A 21,988-nucleotide genomic window follows, 5' to 3' on the forward strand; every position below is an offset into this window, starting at 1 on the left:
ATAGCACAGAGCTCCCATATCCTCCCCTCCCTCACCTGTACACACAGTTTTTCCTATTCTTAATATTTTGTATTAGTGTGGTATATTTGTTACAATTGTGGAATCAGGATTGACACATAATTATTAACTGAAGTCCACAATTTACGTTGAGGTTCACTCTTTGTGTTGGGTTGATCTATGGTCTTAGCAAATGCATAGAGTCATATACCCACCTTTACAGTACCATACAGACCAGCTTTGTTGCTTTAGAAGTCCCCTGTGTTTTACCTGTTCATTTCTCATTCCTACCCCTTGGGCCCTTGGCAACCCCTGATCTTTTCAGTGTCTCCATAGTTTTTCCTTTTCCAGAACGTCATGGAGTTGGAATCATACAGTATGTACCCTTTTCAGACTGACTTCTTTCACTTAGCAATATGCATTTAAGGTTCCTCTATGTCTTTTCCTGGTTGATGTCTCATTTTTTTTTATAAAACAGAATAATATTTAATTGTCTAGAGGTACCACAATTTATTTATCCCCTCATCTAATGAAGGATTCCGTGGTTGCTTCCAAGTTTTAGCAATTATGAACAAAGCTGCTATAAACATCCATGTGCAGGTTTTTGTGTGAACATAAGTTTTCGTCTCATTTGGGTAAAATCAAGGAGTGCAAATTTTGGATCATATGGTAAGAGTATGTTTAGTTTTGCAAGAAACCATCAAATTGTCTTCTAAAGTAGCTGTGCCATTTTGCCTTTCATCAGCAATGAATGAGAGTTTTTTTTTGCTCCAAACCCTTACCAGCATTTGGTGTTACCAATGTTCTGGATTTTAGCCATTCTCATAGGCATGCAGTAGTATATCTTATTTTAATTTGTAATTTCCTAATGACATATTATGTTAAGGATCCTTTCGTATGAGTGTTTGCCATCTGTATATCTTCTTTGGTGAGGTATCTTTCCGGATCCTTTGCCCACTTTTTAATGGGTTGTTTGTTTCCTTGTTTTGAGTTTTAAGAGGTTTTTTGTTTTTTGTTTGTTACCTATATCTTGGACACAAGTCCTTGATCAGATATGTGTTTTGCAAATATCTTCTTTGGTCTGTGCCTTGGTTTTTCATTATTTTAACATTTATTTATATACAAAGAGCCTCCAAAATTGCACGTGACTCGGCCTTTCTTGACTTCTAAGAAAGTAGAGATGAGATAGGACATCCAGATAAGAATTTCTGGACCTGTTTGGCCATGAGATGTGTGGGGTGTTTAGCCACACAGACCAGTAGTCACTGGGGGACAAGTAAGAAAAAAGAAATAGTATCACCCTACCATAGGCCAAGCACAAGGCATTTTACATACATTATTCCACAACTACCTTATGAAGTAGATCAGCTCATTTAGATGGAAAGAAACCTATCAAATCTATTAAGGATCAAACAAGTTAAGCAAACTTCAGGATCTCACATCTATTATATGTTAGGATTGGAACTCAGATAACCACATGATACCACAGGGCCAGATGGAAGGCTGACCTGTCTCAAGGAAGGTCTTCCAAAGGGTGGACAACACAGCAAACCACTACACCCAGAGGTGCTGAAGCTATTCTGGGCAGGTGTTGAGATCCAAGGGGCTCTCATCTCAGGGGAGATCTTGCTCCATCAAGATGGATCCAGAGGGTCTGCTTGGTTTGGAGCAGGATCTCAATGAGCAGCTGTAGATATAGAGAAGGGGATCTAATCCTTGCGTTAGAAGAAATGCATAAATGAAGAGGGAATTAAAGCCTCAGACGAGCAGGCCAGGGCCAAGTTTAAGACTGCAAATAGCCCCGGGGTCTAGAGCCCAAATGCAGAAAGCCGAGGTACACAGCCATGTGCTACAATGTCATGGGCATTCGAGATAGTCCATAGTGAAGGGGGTGTGGGTGGCCAGGCCCTCAGAGGATCCTAGCTCAGGAGAACAAGTCATTCTGAAGCCACTGGTTGGTGGGTCTGAACCTGTCTCTTCAGAACCTGTGTTGCTCAGGTTCTGCTCATGGCTACGGTCTCAAGTTAAATGTCTGAGAGCCTGCCGTTGAGGAGCAGTAGAAAGCTCCAAGGAAGGGAGCACCTGGGTGATTCAGTCAGTTAAGCATCTGACTTTTTGATTTCAGCTCACGTCATGATCTGAGTGAGCATCATGAGATTGAGCTCAAGCCCAGAGCCAGGCCCTGGGCTGGGCGTGGAGCCTGCTTAAGATTCTCCCTCTCCCCCTCCTCCAACCCTTCCCCACTCTAAAAAAGAAGAAAAAAAGCTCCAAGGAAGGCAGGCACCCCAAGCAGAAGCTCAAGCTGTAGGCCAGCACTTGGGGAAGAAAGCCAAGATCCCAATTATGGGAAGTGAGTACCAAGGTCAGAGCTATCTGATGCTTGTTCTCAGTGCTGAGCTGGGGATTCTGAAACTCCTGTGACCTCAGGACTCATCCCAGGCATGAGTGCAGGGCTGAGCCTAAAGGTGGGGCCAGGTGGGCACAACCACAGACAAGGTTGTGGCCAATAGCACACCTGGTGCTGGGACACCACCCAGTGGAAGACCTGGGCAACCGAGTCTACAGACCAGTCAACTTTGTTTTTCCTTCCACTCAAATTTTCAAACTGAAAGCCCAGCTTCATCAGGATTTGGGTGCACCATGCTTGATTCACTAGAAATGCTCCTGAAAAATAATATATAAACTGAACTTTTGTGCATTGACCGATATTTTAAGAGACCTAGAGGGATTTGTTGTTGAAAGGGAATAATACAATGAATTACTTTGTAATATAAATAATTACCCCTTAATTATTATTATTTGTAAATCTGGTTTCAATCCATTGGGTTTCCTTAAATAGAACATCCTTTTAATCTGATTTTTTTTCTATCAGAGTAATATATAAGAATAACATTTATATGTTATTAATATATATTAACATTTTATATATGCTATATAATATATATAAAATATGTATGTTAATAATATATAAGAATGTATGTTAATAATATATAAGAATCTGACATTTCCAAAAAAGTAATAGATGCTACTAATACATCTTGATTTTAACAAGGTTTCAGTTTTAATCCTTACAATATATTCATTAAACTAAAAAATATGATCTAAACCAGTAGTTCCTAAACTTGACTATACACAGAATTAAACGGGAAATTTTAAAGAACACAGATTCCTGGGCCCCACTTTGAGCTTCTGATTCACTGGAGAACATAGGAAGGCACCAGGGACTTTCCAATGGAAACTTAGAGCGCAGAATCCTTTGTGCAGCCACAGAGATTGAGAACGGATTGGTTAACCCAGGGATGAGTGTATAGTTTCTGTTCTAGGCCCACCCTCTCCCAGTGCCCATGGGAAAGAGATTTCCAGCTCACACTGAACACAGTGATCCCAGACTGGGGGCTACTGGCCTAACGAGGTGGTCTCCAGATCCAAAGGGTGGACAATTGCCCTGCAGTCGGCTATGGGAGGCCCTGGTCACAGCAGGTCCCTGGGCGCCGGGAATCAGCCTTTAGTTCTAGTAGAAGGCAAGATATGTCACTATGCCTAGGGGGCTGTGAGCTCTGTGTAGAATTCTAGCTGAGGAGTTTTATATCCACTCATATCTTACCTAAAAATTATTAGGAGAAAACTGAATATTCTCCTGTGGTAAGCAGAATAATACTCCCCACTCCCCACCCATAATAATATCCAGGTCCTACTCCCTGAAATTGGGACCATGTTAGGCTACACGGCAAAAACAAATGATTTTTTTTTTTAATAAGTAGGCTCCACGCCCAGCATGGAGCCCAAGGAGGGGCTTGAACTCACGACCGTGAGATTGAGACCTGGGGTGAGATCAAGAGTCAATGCCCAACCAACTGAGCCACCCACTCGACCCCAAAACAAATGATTTCTAATCAGCTGACCTTGAGATAGGGAGATTATCCTGGATTATCTGCGCAGGGCCAACGGCAATCACAAATTTCCTTAAAAGCAGAAAGAGGGAGGTGAGAGAGAGAGAGCCAGAGAGGTAACAGCATGAGTGGACTCCACATTGCTGGGAAAATGGGGCCACAAGCCAAGGAATGTGGGTGGTCTCTAGATGGTGGAAAAGGCAAGAAATAGAGCCAGAATGCAACACAGTGCTGCTGGCTTGATTTTAGCCCAGGGAGACCCATACCAAACTTCTGGCTTCCAGTACTCTAAGATAATCAATCTGTATTGTTTTAAGCCACTACATTTGTAGCAATCGTTTTTTTTTTTTTTACAACAGAAATAGGAAACCAATACAGCACCCATGACAAGTTTAAAAACATTTTTTTCCCTTTAGAATTCAAGAAAAGGAGAACTAGAACTTAAAATCAGATAGTCCATCACCTCTTTGTATTACAAGATCCTGCAAACTCTCTCTAATATTTTCCTTTCCTTCTCTTCGAAGAGACAAAGAAGATTCTGTATCTAAGGTGACCAGGCTCACTTATTGGGCCGAGTTTTAAACCTAGTAGGATAGGATTGCTGTAAGATCCAGGATCCATATTTTAAAACTCTCCTCCAGCGTCTCTAGCATGCAGCCAGGTTTTCGAACCACTGGTCTAAAATTTAAATTCTAAACCACATAATTACGAGTGGCTGCATGCCTAGAGAATGAGTACAGTGGATTCTTATTAACCTGGGAGGACATAAGAAATGCGGTGTCCACAGAGGTTGGGGCTGGTGATGTAACATTTCATCAGTGACCTGAATAATGGAATGGCGAGCATGCTCATTAAATGTGAATGTGGTACCAAAATGGAAAACAGGCGGAGAAGGGCATTTTAATTAATTAATGAGGGTTGTTAGGATGGAGAGCATATTGATTCAAAGGACAGGTGACAGCAGGGTGAGGAGGTACCAGAGGAATTGCTCAGAACTGAATGAAGCTCAGTGAAGGCAAAGGCAGAATTAATACACATTCCAGAGAAGGGAAGGAGATGGCACAGTAACAGGCAGGGCGAGGGGAGATGGTAAAATTAAGACCTTTCCTAATTTCCCTGGGTAAGGCTGAGCACAGAACGGGCAGGAGCTGGGGTGAGGCGGTGGAGAGGCAGTGGAGGGAGGCAACTTGGCCTGGGCCTTCCGTTGGCCTCACAGAAGCCCTGAAATGTAAAATTCTGACATCACTTTGGTATCTGATAAAGGTATTCCTTTATTAATACAAACATGTATGGCTCACCCACAGTTTTAAATCCCATTGTTGCAACTTTTCCTTTCACAATCTCTTGGGAGCCTCAAAAAATGAATGTCTCTACGGCGCCTGGGTGGCTCAGTCGGTTAAGTGTCTGCCTTCGGCTCATGGTCCCAGGGTCCTGGGATCGAGCCCCGCATCGGGCTCCCTACTCCCCGCGGGAAGCCTGCTTCTCCCTCTCCCACTCCCCCTGCTTGTGTTCCCTCTCTCGCTGTGTTAAAAAAAAAAAAAAAAAATTAATGTCTCTGGTCAAGATCATGGTGGGTCACAAGATTCAATCAGGACTGCAGGTTATGAGGCAAGCCTAAGTGTACAGCTGTAGAATATTTTGGAGGCGCTCACAAGGAACAGCGAAGGTCTCTAGCAAGCAGAGCTGTGGGAATTAGAATCCAGAGAGGAAAGGAGATGGACTTTTTTCTTAAATAAAATATTAATAGGTACTTTTTTGATTTTCTTTTTGTCCCCAGAGTTAGTTGTACATGCACATAATCTACAATGTTCAATAGTTCTATAAGGTTTGTCATAAGAAACAACAATCCCCTACCCCTCCTTACCATTTTCCACACTTAAGCCTCTTTTGGTATTTGTCTCCAGGTTTCCAAATTAACAAGCTTGAAGTGCTATTCCTTGCTCTATCAATGTTAGCCATTATCTGGTTTGTCTCCAGGATAGAAGATAAGGATTTGGTGTCTTTCTTTTTTTTTTTTTTTTAAAGATTTTTATTTATTTATTTATTTGAGAGAGAGAGAGAGAGAGAGAGAGAGAGAAACAGCATGAGAGGGGAGAAGGTCAGAGGGAGAAGCAGGCTCCCCGCTGAGCTGGGAGCCTAATGTGGGACTCGATCCCAGGACTCCGGGATCATGACCTGAGCCGAAGGCAGTCGCTTAACCAACTGAGCCACCCAGGCGCCCCTGGTGTCTTTCTTCCTGCTGTTCCCACCATACATGTTCATCCTTCCCCGTTCTCCATTCTTGCAGTTCCATTATGTTTTCATCTGTCAGTGTTTGTGTTACGGTGACTATAAAACACTATTCACTCTTCAGCTAATAACTCTCTTATTTTTTGTTTGCTTCGTTTTCTACACATTTATATTTGTCATCTGCCGATGTCTGCTCTCAAGACATCCAGAATATTTTTTTTTAAGATTTTATTTGACAGAGAGAGAGAGGGAGAGAGAGAGCTCGCACAAGCAGGGGGAGGGGCAGAGGGAGAAACAGACTCCCTGCTGCGCAAGGAGCCCGATGTGGGGCTCGATCCCAGGACCCTGGGATCATGACCTGAGCCGAAGGCAGACACTCAACTGACTGAGCCACCCAAGTACCCAAGACATCCAAAATCTTTAGGTACTCTTAACAATTTCACCAATTTCCCCAAAAATCTCTCCCAACACCTTCTATACACTGCAAACTGGACCCAAGGCAGAGCTCCCGTCTTTGGAATCTCCCCTTATGGTCATCCCAGGGTGCTTTCCTCCTGGGTGAGCTCTGGTGTCCTCTTTCCTTATTTGCTTCACGTTTTGACACATGTACTGGGGACTTCCTGAGGTAGGGGCATGGGAGATAAATTCTTGAGAATTTGCATGTCTAAAACATTTTTAATCTCTCCTGACACTTGATAGATAGTTTGGACTGGGTATAGAATTCTATTTTTTTTAATTATTTTTTTTATTTTTTAAAGATTTTATTTATTTATTTGACAGAGACAGAGACAGCAAGACAGGGAATACAAGCAGGGGGAGTGGGGGAGGGAGAAGCAGGCTTCCTGCCGAGCAGGGAGCCCGATGCGGGGCTCGATCCCAGGACCCTGGGATCATGACCTGAGCCAAAGGCAGACGCTTAACGACTGAGCCACCCAGGCGCCCCTGGGTATAGAATTCTAAACTGGAAATCCATTTTCTTGGAGAATTTTGAAGGCTGTTGCCATCTGGCCACCAGGGTTGCTCTTGAGAAGCTTGAAACCATTCTGATTCACCATCCTCTACGTAGGAGCTATTTTCTCCTCTTCTGTGGAAGCTTGTGGCATCTTTTCATTGTCCTCCTTGTTCTGAGATTTCACACTGGTGTGTCTTGGTATGGGTCTATTTTCAATCCTTGTGTAGGCATTTGGTGGCCCTTTCATTCCAGAAACACATGTTCCTCTGCTGTTATTATGTCATTAAAGACATAATTCAAAAATATTTCCCTGGTTTCTCTGTTCTCTCTTTTTGGAAATCCTATTTTCATGTATTAGATCTTCTGTTCTGGATTTCTCTTTTTTCTTATCTTTCATTTCTTTCTCTTTTGCTCTAATTTCAGAGATTTGTTTTTCTCAATTTTCTAACCCTTTTATTGAATTTTAATTTTTATTATCCTATTTCTAATTTCCAAGAGGTCTTATTTGTTCCTGGATTTCCTTTTTCTAATGTCATATACTTATTTAATGGTTACATAACTTAGCTCTGAGGATATTACTCAGAGGGTATTGAATATTTTCTTCAACCTGTGTGGTCTCTCTTTTCTCCAGGTTGCTTTCTTCTGTTCATTCTGGTCTCTGTATTTCATGTAAGAGGCTCTCCTCAGTGTCTGGGAAACCTTGATTATCATGCTCCTATTTAAGAATGGGGGCTGAAAAGCTGAGTGGAAGTTCTGAACCTTAGGGGCTTATTGACCAGAGGCTCCACTATACATTCTGGCTGGGCTGTTTGCTTGGAGAACCCTCAAATCAGTGCCTTTGTTTTGACTCTTGGGGAGACCAAACTCCCCAGAGAGGACTCTTGAGGGCTTATGCCCAGAGACATCACTCTGGCTGTAGGCACTGAGGGAGTGCAGCAGGGAAAGAGCCTTGGGTCTCCATCTTCATCATTCTGTTTTCAGTACAGCACCAGTCCTCATCTCTGCCCGATGTCCTCCAATCTACAGTCCCCTGATCCAGTCTCTCTGTGACGGGGAAAGGGGTACTGGCCTGACTGTGCAGAGAGGGGACGGGTGGATCTGGGAGTCTCATTGCTTTCTAAAGAGAGTTGGAACCACTCCTTGTGGTTTTGTATGACCCCACCTCACTGCCAGAGGTCTCTGGTGGTGCCAATTCCTGAGCCTTCGGGAAATTCTAGTTAGTTTCTTGAATTTCCCCACTGCTGGCTTAGGATTCAGTTTTCCCCTGTCTGCTGTGTCATTGGCCACATTTCTTACTTTTCTGCTTTCAAAATTTTTTTTAATTGCTATTATTTCTTCCCTTTAAAAAATTTGTTTACCATCATTTTACTGAGGTTTCAGAAAAAAGCAAAAGGAGATGTGTGCATATTCAATTTTCTATCTTTACCTAGAAGATTTACTTCTCACTCTTCACTTTTTCCTATAGTTTTATTTTTTAATCAATACTTATTTACTAATTATTATTCATTGTTTTACACTAAGATAATCCAGTTGCTGTTTTCAAAGCAGCTGTAGGAGTTTAACACGTAGGAACCACGAAATAATGATCAGCCTTTTGAAGGCTTTGAGAACTTCCAAATGCTGACGTCTGTAGTTGGGGCATGTATGTGCATGTGTATTTACCAAGGACAGAGCTGCAGCCTACCTGGGGAAGATCATACACCACAAATGATGACCCAGGACCAGTAATTTAAGAGGGAAACAAAGTCGGTCAAAATGAGTCATCATCCATAGTGTGACGTTTCTCTATCTCAGCCTGGAGAAAAATTTCTAATTTGGTTGGACACTTGAGTTATCCCACTTACAATTAATTCTCTGAAGCAGTTGTCTCCTTTTTTTTTTAATTGTACATCCTTATAAAAAAAAGTCTTTAACACACCCTCCAATATGTAAATTTATTTGCAAATTATACATGTCTTATGATATCAATATTATATACAGCATTAATACACATACAAGTAGAGATTTTTAAAGGATGCCATAGAAAATCAGTAAGATTAGAAGTTCTAATATTGTGAATTATCGTGCACACCATGAAATTCTCAACCAGGATGAGTATCAGAACACCTGGGAAGGTTTTTTAAAAGACTCCTACCCAGGCTCTAGGTCGGTATTCTGAATTAGAACTTCTGAGGGTGGGGCCCTGGCAAGGATATGTTGAAAAAAATTCCCTGCTGAATCCCACATGCGCCTCTGCTTAAGAAATACAGCTCTACAGATTTAAAAATTAGAGGCCTTAAAAAACCGTAAATAGTAGTCAAATGGGTACCCTTAGTGCAACGAACAGGCGATTAAAACAGGGAAATTCATAGCTTGATTAAATATCTGCATTATCACATGCCTCAGAAAACTTTGTCTCCTTCCCTTGACTCCACTGTTTCTTCCTCTGTGTGTGTCTCTTCCTTCCCTTTTTAGTGTGACTTTAACTTTTCTATCATAAACAACAGTCATCCATTGTCAAAAGTAGAGATTGGCAAAAAGAACAGAAAAACTCTTCTATAATTACACCCTCCCGAGATAACGCTTAAAATTTCTATCTATGGCCTTCCAAACCCTTATGCCAACAAATACTTCAAAGGGGGATCATCCGTACAGGCTGTTTTCAACCTGCCTTTTTTTCTCACTTGGTAATTACATATTTTTTCATGACAATAAGAATGAAAAAGCTCCACGAGAGGAATGAACGATCCAAATGCGAATGCGCAGAGCAGAGAGTAAGGCTGGAGGCTTCCTGCGCCCAGATGACCTGCTAGGTCCCCCACTCCCATTCTTTCCTTTCCTCCTTCTGGTTCTCCCTTAGCGTCTCTCACTCTGCTTTCTACATGCTCTTTCTCTTTCTCTTTTCTTTTCCCTTCCACCCTCATCTCTCTTCACCAAAGCAACCAAGGACAAGGGTTAATATTTGACAGAATTAAACATCCTGATAATTTGACAGGGGATGCATACCCAGGGATATGGAGAGACAGCGGCACCCCCTCCGCAAAGGGGGTTTTCTGAGCAAGCCCAGACAAGAGCTCTGTTCTTGATGACTATCTGTTATTTCCACTTGGGAGCCCAAACTAAAGGTGCTTATTTGCCTTGGAGGCAAGGTGTGGCCAGAGGCAGTCACCAGCCCAAGTTGTCAGAGAAGAAATTGCGCTTCGGGAATTGCAACTAAGGGAGATGGAACTATACATTTGACACAAGGCAGGGACTGAGAAGGAGGCAGGCGAGATGATCCAGGACAAACCAGCTGCCGCGCTTCCAGCTGGAGGGGAATCCGTTTCCCCACTGGTGTTATAAAACCGGTTACAGAAAACCAGTTCCTCTTGCTTTAGGTGGCAAGGTGGCAAGAATCCTCCAAGGGCTGGTTACCCTCTCACGGCTCCTCAGCCTGCTGCCAAAGAAATTTCCATCTGTAGTGATTAACCCGCTGGTAGCGAGGAGAGTTTCTGAACTTTGAAAACTTCTTTGGGCTGGTATGAAAGAAAATAAGCACTTGCCACCACGATAGAGCCAAACTGTGTTTTCTAGAAGTTGTGGAAAGTTAATGTTTTCATGAAATGCAAATCACTGCCTCCAAACCAACAATGTTCTTGGGACTGAAACTGTCATTGGCTCTGTGGACTCTGAGCGGTTACAACAGCCAGTTCTCTAAAGGCACCCTGCGATGGAAGGTTCTAAAAAATAAGTAGAAAGTGAATTGTTTTCCACCCCAAGTCCCAGCAGCAGTTTATCAGCTCTCTGTTGGAGTGGGGTGTAGCATGCTTGCGCTTAGTCTCTGAAGACTTGTCAGAGGACAGCAATTAAGTGCTTCAACAGAAGTGTTAGTCACAGTGGGTGGGACACTCCCTGTCCTGCTCCTGAAGCAGAGCCAGAGAATCTCACGATGGCTGAGGAGAAGGAGGGCCCCCCAACACAACCTCTCCCTTGTCCCAGCAACAGCTACTTGATAAGTAACACCATGTGTACAAGCTCAGAAAGGAGGTGAGAAATAGGGGGAGAATATTTTGATGTAAGTATGTCTACAAAGGATCTCTTATAGGAAGAGCATCTCTGACCTGTGGCAGAGGTGAAACAAACAAACAACAAAAACAGCAACAACAAAAGGAAAAATTCTCCCCTCCCTGCAGGGAAACAAATCTTTATGTGGAGTGGCACCTGACCTCCCATCAATAGTAACTCATTCCTTTGTGTATTACAGGCAACCTGGCTTTTAAGAGGCCTCTATCAAAATGCAGATACTTTCTATGAGGGCAGCCAGGGATTCTTACTGGAGTCAGAATCCTTGAGAGGACTTTTACATGCAGAATCCTGGCAAACATACATACTCCCCCCCCAACCCCTACTATGACCATGACCTTTAGCCAGTAGGTGGTTGTCCAATTCTCTGGTGTCTTAGTCATCTCAGTCTGCTATTATGAAATACCATAGGCTGGGTGACTTAACCAACAGACATTTATTTCTCACAGTTCTGAAGGGTGAAAGTCCAAGATCCAGGTGCCAACAGACTCAGTTTCTTGGTAAGAACCCTTCCTAGCTTGTGGATGACCACTTTCTCACTGCCACTTCATATGGCCTTTTTGGGGGGGGGGGTGTGTTCACAGGGAGAGAGTAAGATCTCTCTGTGTTCCTCTTCTTAGAAAAATACTTATCCCGACGTCATAAGGGTCCCACCCTCATGACCTCATTGAAACCTAATTAACTCCCAAAGGCCCTAGCTCCAAATACCATCACACTGGGGATCAGGGCTACAACGTATATGAATTTGTGGGGGACACAAACATTCAGCCCTTAACATCTGGCTTCTGACAGAACCTTGCAGGAGTTAACTTTAGTTCCTGCTTTTGAGGTTAGAAAATGATTTCACTGAGGATGATGATTTGGTTGCCTCAGTCAAAACCAACAGTTAAGAATGAAAGCAATGGAAAATTGGAAGTAGTTGTTTTAATATTTTGACACTTCAAGGGGGTATATATACAAGAGTCAACACTGTTGCTTTTCTCCACTGAACCCCTGGCCCCCTCCTATATCCTGTCTCTCTCTCTTTTCTCCCTACTTCCTCTGCTAATACATTCCCTTTCTTCTCCTCTTCAAGAGGCCAACATTTAAGAATGTGATCTGTGTTTTAGTTATGCTTAATGGTTTTGTCTTCTCTTTACATAACATAGGTTTAATATTTTACTTGAGGGTGTAGTTATTTCAGTATGTTGGCCATTTTTACTTGATGGGTTAGTGGCTGTAACAGGAGAAAAGGTCCTGACCCCTGCCTCATGACCGTAAGAGTGAAAGAATCGTGTATCAGGTACTAAGAGCCACAGGACCTTTTGACAAGTAATGGTGAGTGTAAGAAGGCAGTAAGAGGTGAGTTGGGGGTTCAAAAAAACAAGACAAAGGACAAGATTCCTCTACCTCCTGCTTTTACAAAGAATAAGCTTCTATTATGCTAAAATCACCCCTGGTCCATAACCTACTATGGGGAAACAGCAACCAAAGAAGCCACAGATGTCTATTCTGAGATTTCCCTGGTGGGGTAAGATGTAAAATGGAGCCTAGTCATTCTATGGGTTTGGGACAACACAGTGTGCCTCTCCTATCCGCTGGCCTCCTTTTCCCCACCTAAACACATGTTGGTAAAATCAAATTGAACTTAACACTAACGACCCCACAAAGGGTTAAGAAGCTACTCTGGTGCCACATAGGCAGAGTATGTAGACAGAAGAAGGGGGAAGGCCATCCCAGATTCTCTAGGTATTGAGGGGTGCTTTGGATGATCCAGTTACTTGTATTTTCAAGCCTTGGCTGGCCAAGGCTCCTTATCCCCGATGTGGGGATGCCAATAGGTAGCCTCTTGCCTCCAAGCTCCACTCTGCAGCTCAGGACCTCATTCTGTGGAGAAGGGGCAAACAAAACAAAAAAAGGACCCGCACGGGAAAAACCACCAGAAACAAAGCCAGCTGCCTGGGCCATTCACCTCCTCAGACCAATAAGGCTTTGTCGGCTGGTCTGAGACCACTTCTGGAGATGAGCATGTGACACAGTCACGATCTCCAGTCATTCTGTCAGCTATCTTGCAGTTCCTCCTTTTTTTCCTTTCCCCGATCTCATAAACAATGACTGTAAAAAGTCTCACTGTCTATAGATGCTGAGCCAAGATTAGCTTTGGTTAGGAGGAACCTCTTCATTCTCCAAAACGGTGGTCAACATGTTTTTTCAGGAGTGGAAATTTACTTGTTCTGAAAGAGATTTTTTCATATGTTATTCACCATTCCTGTTTTTGTTCTCTGTAGCTGTAGTTCATAGCAAAATTGATGTTACCCAAGAAATAGACAAGGAACTTCTTGATAAAGGGAGGAAGTAACCAAGTAGTTGAAAACAAAAAGTAGCTTACTTCTGCAGTTTCTGCAGTCATTTGTATGACCTCCCCCGGTCAGGAAAAAAAAAAAAAAAAAAAAACAAAACGATAAGAAGAACAAAATCAACACATTGTATAACTGTGTTTTCCAATTGCCCTAAGAACTTGTGTGTTCCCTGTCCTATCCCTGCCACATATAGAATTCTTAATAGGAAATTAAAGCAAATGGAGAACTCTACCGTGTCAAGCAGGTAGCTATATGTTTCTACTGTCACTTCCCAAAGACAGCAAGGGCCAGCTCTCTTTGGTTTAAATGGCAGGTACCAACCTTCCAATTTTCACTTCTATAAATTAATGTCTAAAGGTGGCATTTCAAAACAAGAGGAAAAAGTGGATTGCTCAACACATAATATGGAGGCAACTGTACGCCACATAGAAAAAATCATAAAAGTAGAACAAAATCCATATGAGGAAGCAATTTAAATGTAAAAATGAAAACATAAAGGTACTAGAGAAATTTGGGCTACATTTTTAATAGGTTTTGAATGATTTTTGGAGCGAGGAAGGATTACATAAAACCAAGAAACCATAAAAGATTCAACTATATAAAACTGGTAGATTTGACTGTATGAAATTTTTTTTAAAAACAAAACAAAAAAGACCCGCATGGGAAAAACCACCAGAAACAAAGCCAGAAGACAAATGACAAAATGGGAAAACAGTGTCTGAGGATAATTTCCTTCAACTAACAAGAACTGCTAAAATTTAATATTAAAAGTACCCCAAACCTGGGGTGCCTGGGTGGCTCAGTCGTTAAGCGTCTGCCTTAAGCTCAGGTCATGATCCCAGCGTCCTGGGATCAAGCCCCGCATCGAGCCCCCACATCGAGCCCCACATCGAGCCCCGCATCAGGCTCCCTGCTCCGCGGGAAGCCTGCTTCTCCCTCTCCCACTCCTCCTGCTTGTGTTCCCTCTCTCGCTGTGTCTCTCTCTGTCAAATAAATAAAATCTTAAAAAAAAAAAAGTACCCCAAACCCAATAAAATAAATGGAAAAAGATCCAAGGAGATAGTTTACCAAAAAAAAAAAAAAAAAAAAAGATACAGAAAGGGCCCCTGAACCTATAAAAAGATGAGCAACCTACTCACAATAAAAGGAAAGGAAATTTATATCACACTGATATACCATTTTTTTTCCCCTATCAGATCGACAAAGAACCAAAAGTTTGATAACATGCTTTGTGGACAGGGCTGTGAGGAAACAAGCATATTGCTAATGAAAATGTAAACTGGTGCATTATCAACAGAAGGCAATTTAACAACGCCCTTCAACTTCCAAATATACATAGACTTTGACCAGCATTTCTGCTTGTAGGACTTGGTCCTACAGATATATCCGTATATATATGCAAAAAAGAACTGTTCAAAGTCATTCACCATAGCTGCTTGTATGTGAATGGATTACCATGCAGCTATAAGAGAAAATGAGGTTCTGTATGTACTGGTATGGAACCGTCCCAGAAACGTTTTGTTAGATGAAGAAAAGCCAGGCTAAAGCAGTGCGTGTGTGTGTTTAAAAGTATTCTGAGAATTCATTTATTTAAGAATTTTCAGAAAGGGGTGCCTGGGTGGCTCAGATGGTTAAGCATCTGCCTTTGGCTCAGGTCATGATCCTGGGATCCTGGGATCGAGTCCCGCATCGGGCTCCCTGCTCCTTGGGAGCCTGCTTCTCCCTCTGCTTCTCTCTCTCTCTCTCCCTCTGTCTCTCATGAATAAATAAATAAAATCTTTAAAAAAAAAAAGAATTTTCAGAAAGTATACCAAAAGATCCATTATCCTGGGTTTTCTCCAAGGAAGGAAATTGGATGACTGGAGAACAGAAACCGGAGGAACACTTTTTACTGGATTTTTTTTTTGTACCTTCTGAATGTAAATGTGTTACCTTCTCAAAAATAAAACATGATGATGAATAAAGAGGCAATAACCATGAGCTTGAATAAACTTCAAAAAGGATGAGTATGATGGTGAATTTTATGTTCTGTGAATTTCACCTCAATTAAAAAAAAAAAAAGAGCAGGATTCCCAACAGGAAGATAAAAACCAACCCTGTTCCTCCTCCAGTGTGTCTGTCTTGGGGCCCTTCATGTGCTGGTAAAGGTTTAAAGATGGATTTCTAGAGGAAAACACTGATTTGTAGCATTGGCTATTTTCTGTGAAATAAATATTCCCATCATTTAATACAGAATTGGGACAGCACACAGACAGTTTGCTCTCATGAGCCAGTACAATCCTGCTCTAGTTTACCACTGGCCTCTACACAGTTACTGAAACCAGACCGTTGGAAACATCCTTGGTTCCTAAACCCGTGGTGTCCCCTCTCCTAACCACCCATTGTGTCCTTACTAACCAGTCTACTCTTCCTCCACCGAGTAGAAGTCTCATAGTTTGGGAATGGATCCTTTCCCTAGGGGCTGGTTCCTAACTGGTCTACCCCAACATGCAAGTTGCTACAACCCACTGGTGTGTAAAGATATTTATCCCTTGAGACAGCCAGGCAGACCCTGGGAGGTCTGGAGCCCCAAGGTGCTTGTTTTGAGCCATTCTAGTCTGTCAGCCATACGGGCATCATTACTTGTGAAAGAGGTTGGGAGGCCCTGATCTAAGGCAATCATAACCTTCCCTTCCCCTCACTACTGACTGACTCTGGCTAAGTCTCCTAGTGCCTAGTATTCACTAGTCACAAGATTAACCCAAATATGGATCCAATTCAGGCCAATGAGACTTGAGAGGAGTTTTGCTGGAGGCATTTAAAAAGTTCCCCAGTCTTCAAAGAGTAATTGGAAGATACGATTTCTCTCTTTCTCATGCCGACGAGGCCTGGAACTGCTGCAGCCACACTGGGAAGCAGCCTGAGAATGGAGTCAGCAAAGGATGGAGCCATACAGATGGCCAGAGCCAAAGCACTCCACCCTATTCTTGGTTTTCTTGTGTTGCAAACCAATCAATGTATTGTTCAAGACACTTGGGCTTAGATTCTTTGTTTCTTTCCATTGGATGCATACTTTAGCAACATACTTTAGTAACATATTTTAACCCTCTTTTTTAAATGGTTTTCCATTTTACTATAGCTTGTCGATCATCTGTATTTTGTATTGCTCTTGATATTTTACCCTCTTGTGGTAGTTCACTTTATGCTCTAGTTAGGCTAGAGTACTCCGTCATCCAATCAAACACAAATCTAGGTGTCGCTGTGAAGGTATTTTAATATATGTGATTAAAATCTACTTAAATTGATTTTAAGTAAAGGGGGTTATTTTTTGATAATCTGGGTGGGCCTCATCCAATCAGTTGAAAGGCCCTAAAAACAAAACTGAAGTTTCTTTGAGGGAAAAGAAATTCCAACTGTGGAATTGCAGCATCAGCCCCTGGCCAAAATTCTCCAGCCTTCCCTTCCTGCCGACCTGCCCTACAGATTTCAGACTTGCCTAGCCAGCTCCGGAACTGCATAAGCCGACTCCTTGTAATAAACCTGTCTCTCATAAATAGATAAATATAAATACATAACACACACACACACACACACACACACACACACACACACACATACACACAGACACTACTGGTTCCAGTAGAAACCTGGATGATAGCAGTTCTTTTTTCCTTTATGTACCTGATATATCAATTTGAGATACTTTGCACTTATTTATATGTGTGTCAATATTCTCAGTTACACTGTAGGCTTTATGTGCATATGTGAGTAATTCCTAAAGTGTAATAGCTGGTCGAAAGTTATGCACATCTGAAAGATTCAAAATGTTGTTCAATTACCTTCTTTAGAGATTGTACCTATTCATACTCTTACTCCACTATAGGTTTTACATCTTTGTATTACTATGCGTTCTCAACATATATTAAGTGCTCAGTAAGTATGAGCAGAATTCTAGAAGAAACATGAATTAAGGTAGAAAGACATGAAGGTGTGCTAGACTGGAGGGTTATTTGACTAAACCATTTTTTTTTTTTTTAGTTGCCCTTTCTTCTATAGGTGACATGAGAATTTGGAATGACTCACCCTCATGGTATTTCCCCTGCAGCAGCAGCAAGCAGAGCTCTGAATTTGAGGTCAGACCTGCGTCTGAACACTCTCCGTAACATTCCACTTTGCGACCTTGGGCAGATGCCTTAGCATCCTCAGTGGTGATCCTCAGTTTCCAAATCTGTAAAAGGAAGGTGATGACCTTCCAGACTCGTGTGAAGATCAAAAGAGATACATATGTAAAGAACCTGGTCCATTGGGGTTATAAAAGGTCTGGAACATGAAGGTTATAATAAGGTCCTTTCTCCAAATCTGGGAACAAGAAGCAACAATGTCTCAGAGCTAACCTATAAACAGCACAGAAGGCATCTGAGCCGAGATGTGAGGTGACCTTGAAAGGACAAGACACCAACCAGGCTGACTTGAGTAAAATACCTAACGGAGGCTATACCAACCAGAAGGGGATTAGTTAGAGATAAAACCTAGAAAAAGCAGAGTCAGAGACAAAGTGGAGCTGTGCCACTGAAGCCTTCTCTCATTAGGCCCCAAAATTCCAGCTAAAAGGTAATTCCACTCATAGCAACATACCCATCTGGCTGCCCAAGCTTAGTGTCGTTCAGTCTTTCATGGCTTTTTTACGTTCTGTTTCCATGCTGAGCAAGACCTTTCTGATAGTTTGGGTTCCTCTATGGCCTGTCTATAGGAAATAGTCTCTGGTCGGATTCACCTGGCCAGCCAGCTCTCTCAAAACCAACATCCCACTTAAACGCTTGTGTTCCTTTTCATTCTAGGGGTCAGGCAGGACAGTCTGACCCAGATGGCAGAAGAAAGAGCAATCACATTTGTGTCTAATTCACAGTTCTAATTAAGATGAGAAAAAGAAAAATAGAGCACGAGGAGAAATTGTCTGAGAGCTGGGAAATTATGAAAGCTCCCACATCTCTATGGGGATGGCATCCTTGTGAACCTTGCTTTCATTGTTAAGCTGATCTCACACCATCACTGTCAGGAAAACAGTGCAAGAATTTGTCCTGCTTGTTCCTGAAAAGGCTTAAGGCAGGCAGGCAGGCATTAACGGCTATCCTCCTTGACTAATGATAAAACCAAACTGGTAATAAGAAGATATTTGTCCAGGATCACATAATTTTTATATAGAAGTCTAGAAACCAAATCTTCATGTTCTCAGTCCAAATACAAAGCTCTTGCCAGAGAACTAAAGTAAAGATGAGAAAGGAAGGACATCTGATCTAAACAGAATGCCAAGTTGGAAACACTTGATGATGGTTGTAGAGTTCTTTTAGATTTTTAGATTTTAGAGCTCTTGAGTTGTTTTAGATTTCTTATTTATAATATTGAGTGTACCAAATTGTAATAGAGGAAAACTTTTGATTCCAGCCATAACAGAGTAGCTGGTACTGAACCAACTATCCTGCTGAAAACAACTATTAGCAGATGCACAGAACATGAAACACAAGCATTTGAAGGCACTGAAGACCAACCAATGCAGACCATTCCTAAGAGGAGGTAAGCACACCAAGGTGAGCTCCATAGTCTCCCTGGCCCAATTCACAGGGCAGGGAATAGAGTAAGTGGCGGTTACTCTATTATTCTACTGGGCTGAGGAGACAGATTGGAGTTCAAAGCCGCCAAAGTGGCTGGAACATAGGCGGTAAAATTTCACAGAGGAGGGAATTGCAGACAAGTGAACCGGGAAGGCTAGAAGCAATCCCCCGTTGAGATGTTTGCTAACTCCCAAAGGGAGTTAGTGACTATAGGAAAGCTAAAGGAAAGCCACAGCTGGGTGGCTGGCTGAAGTGCTGTGCAAAGATTTTGCCGGAGAATGGTACTGAAGAGACTGAGGCTGGACTTCAGGTTTCACCAGCATGGAAGAGCAACGCCCAAACCTCTGACTGAGACTCCAGAAAGACCATATCTTGGTAATGAAGGTAAACCCAAAAGGACCAACCCTAACAAAGCCTAAAACCAACCCTCGACAGGATTAAGGTGATTCGCCCGTACCGTCTGCCTCCCTTTTAGAAAAAAGATGAAATAATCCAGAACCTCTAAAAGCTAATAACCAGTAAGCTAAAATAGGGGGAAAAAAAATAGAATAATAAAAAGAATGCTTGATTCTTCTCCCAAAAAAAGACAAAAAAGGAGAAATAAAGGACTAAAGAAGAGAAATAGAAATATAACAAGATAGTAAATATAAATGTTTCAATAATTACATCAAATGTTAATAGATTATTACTCCAATTAAAAGACCAAAATTGCTTTTGGATTAAAAAAGCAAAATCCATGTGCTGTTTACTAGAGACTCAACTTAATTATAAAAACACAAAGTTTTTATTTATTTATTTGACAGAGAGAGACACAGTGAGACAGGGAACACAACCAGGGGGAATGGGAGAGGGAGAAGCAGGCTTCCCGCTGAGCAGGGAGCCCGATGTGGGGCTCGATCCCAGGACCCTGGGATCATGACCCGAGCCGAAGGCAGATGCTTAACGACAGAGCCACGCAGGCACCCCAAACACAAAGTTTTAAAGAAAAAAAAAATGAAAAAAACGTGCCATGCAAACACTAACCAAAAGAAAGCTGGTATAGTTATATGTTAATATCAGACAACAAAAGCTTTGGGGGAAGAAATATTTCTAGAGATTGAAAAGGGACATTGCATAATGATAAAATGTCAGTTTACATAAAATAAAGCAGTCCTAAATTTGTATGCATCTAATAATTTGTAATGTAGAAATAATTTGTGGGAAAAGTAGCATAGTTCCAATATATATTAAGGGAAGTTGACAGAACTAAAAGAAGACATAGATAAACTAACAATCATTACAGGAGATTTTAGCACCTCTTTAAATAACCAATAGGACAAGCAGACAAAAAATCAGCAAGGATATAGAAAACTTGAGCAACACAAATAACCAAATTGACATAATTGACATATACAGAACCTTATACTTAACAACTCCCACATACATGCTGTTTATGTGAGCATATGAACACTTATCAACATGGGCCATCTGCTAGGCCATAAAGCAAGACTCAAACAATTCCTAAGGAGTGAAATCATACAAAATGCGTTCTTTGACCACAGTGGAATCAAACTAGAAATTAGTAACAGGAAGATAACTAGACAACCTCCATGTGTTTGAAAATTAAGCAACACATTTTTAAATAGCTTCTAGGTCCAAGAAAACATTGCAGTGAAATTATAAACTATCTTAAACTGAATAATAATGAAAATGTGACATATCAAGATACTTGAGGTACAGATAAAGCAGGGCTCAAAGGGAAATTCATAGCTTTAAGTGTATATACTTGAGAAGAACAGAAATTGAAAGTCCACGTGATTTTAGCTTCCATCTTAAGAAGCTAGAAAAAGAACAGCAACATAAACTCAAGGAAATAGAAGCAAGGCAATAATAAAATAAGAGTAGATATCTTTGAAACAGAAAACAAATATGCAATAAAGAAAGTCTACAAATTCTAAAAGGGACTTGAGGTGCCTACCTTTGTTTCTGAGTAAAGATTTGTTGTGGTGCTTTTTCTCGCTCTGTTTGCCTTTTATTTCCTTCTATTGTCTTATTGCACTAGCTAGAAGTTTCAGTATGTTGTTAATTAGGAGTGGTGAGAGAGGACATCTCGACTTTTTCCTGACCTTAAAAAAAGTATACAGTTTCTCACAATTAAGTAGGATGTTTGATGTAGGTTTTTGTAGATGCTTTCTTTTTTTATCATGTTGAGAAAGTTCCTCTCTACTCCTAGTTTGTGGAAAGTTTTCATAATGAAGAAGTGTTAGATTTTGCCAAATGTTTTTTCTGCATCAATCAATATAATCGTGATTTTTTTCTTTAGTCTATTGATGTAGTGGATTACATTGGTTGATTTTCAAACGTTGAACCAGCTTTGCACTTCTGGAATAAATCCAACTTGGTTGTGGTATGTAATTCTTTTTATACGTTGTTGGATTTGACTTGCTGATATTTTGTTGAGGATTTCTGCACCTATGTTCATGAGAGCTATTGGTCTGTAATTTTCTTTCTTGTAGTATTTTTATCTGGTTTTGGTATTAGGGGAATGCTGGCCTCATAGAAAAGTTAGGAAGTCAAGTTTTGTTTTTAAAAGTTTTCTTGAGAGTGCTTGCCTCAGCAGCACACATACTAAGATCGGAATAATACAGAGAAGTATAGCATGACCCCTGCACAAGGATGACTTACAAAATTTGTAAGATGGATGGTGGTGATAGTTGCGTAGTATGATGAATCTATTTAATACCACTGACTTGTACACTTAAAAATGGTCAAGACAGTACATTTTATGCTATGTATATTTTGCTACAATAAAAAGTTCCCTTGAGCTTGGGTTGTACTAAGTGGTGGTCTGTGTGAGACCTAGGCCTTAATTGAAGGATCCAGAATGATCTGGTGGAAGTGGAGCAGAAAACCAGGTAAAGACTCTGGAACCAAGGATTGTAGGGGGTAGCTATGGTGGTTTGCTCCCCTGCT

General features: G+C 41.4%; 1 non-coding gene across 1 annotated transcript; it reads left to right on the forward strand.

Annotated features, from left to right (window-relative positions):
• Positions 1-21,619: 21,619 nt before the first annotated feature.
• On the forward strand, positions 21,620-21,727 carry LOC112826944 (U6 spliceosomal RNA). The gene has a single exon (XR_003209087.1). It is a non-coding gene; the product is annotated as a U6 spliceosomal RNA (small nuclear RNA).
• The last annotated feature ends 261 nt before the right edge of the window (positions 21,728-21,988 follow it).

Source organism: Callorhinus ursinus, unplaced genomic scaffold (genome assembly GCF_003265705.2).
Source record: "Callorhinus ursinus isolate GAN/ISIS: 27379988/994484 unplaced genomic scaffold, GSC_fseal_2.0 scaffold7, whole genome shotgun sequence".
Taxonomy (NCBI): Eukaryota; Metazoa; Chordata; class Mammalia; order Carnivora; family Otariidae; genus Callorhinus; species Callorhinus ursinus.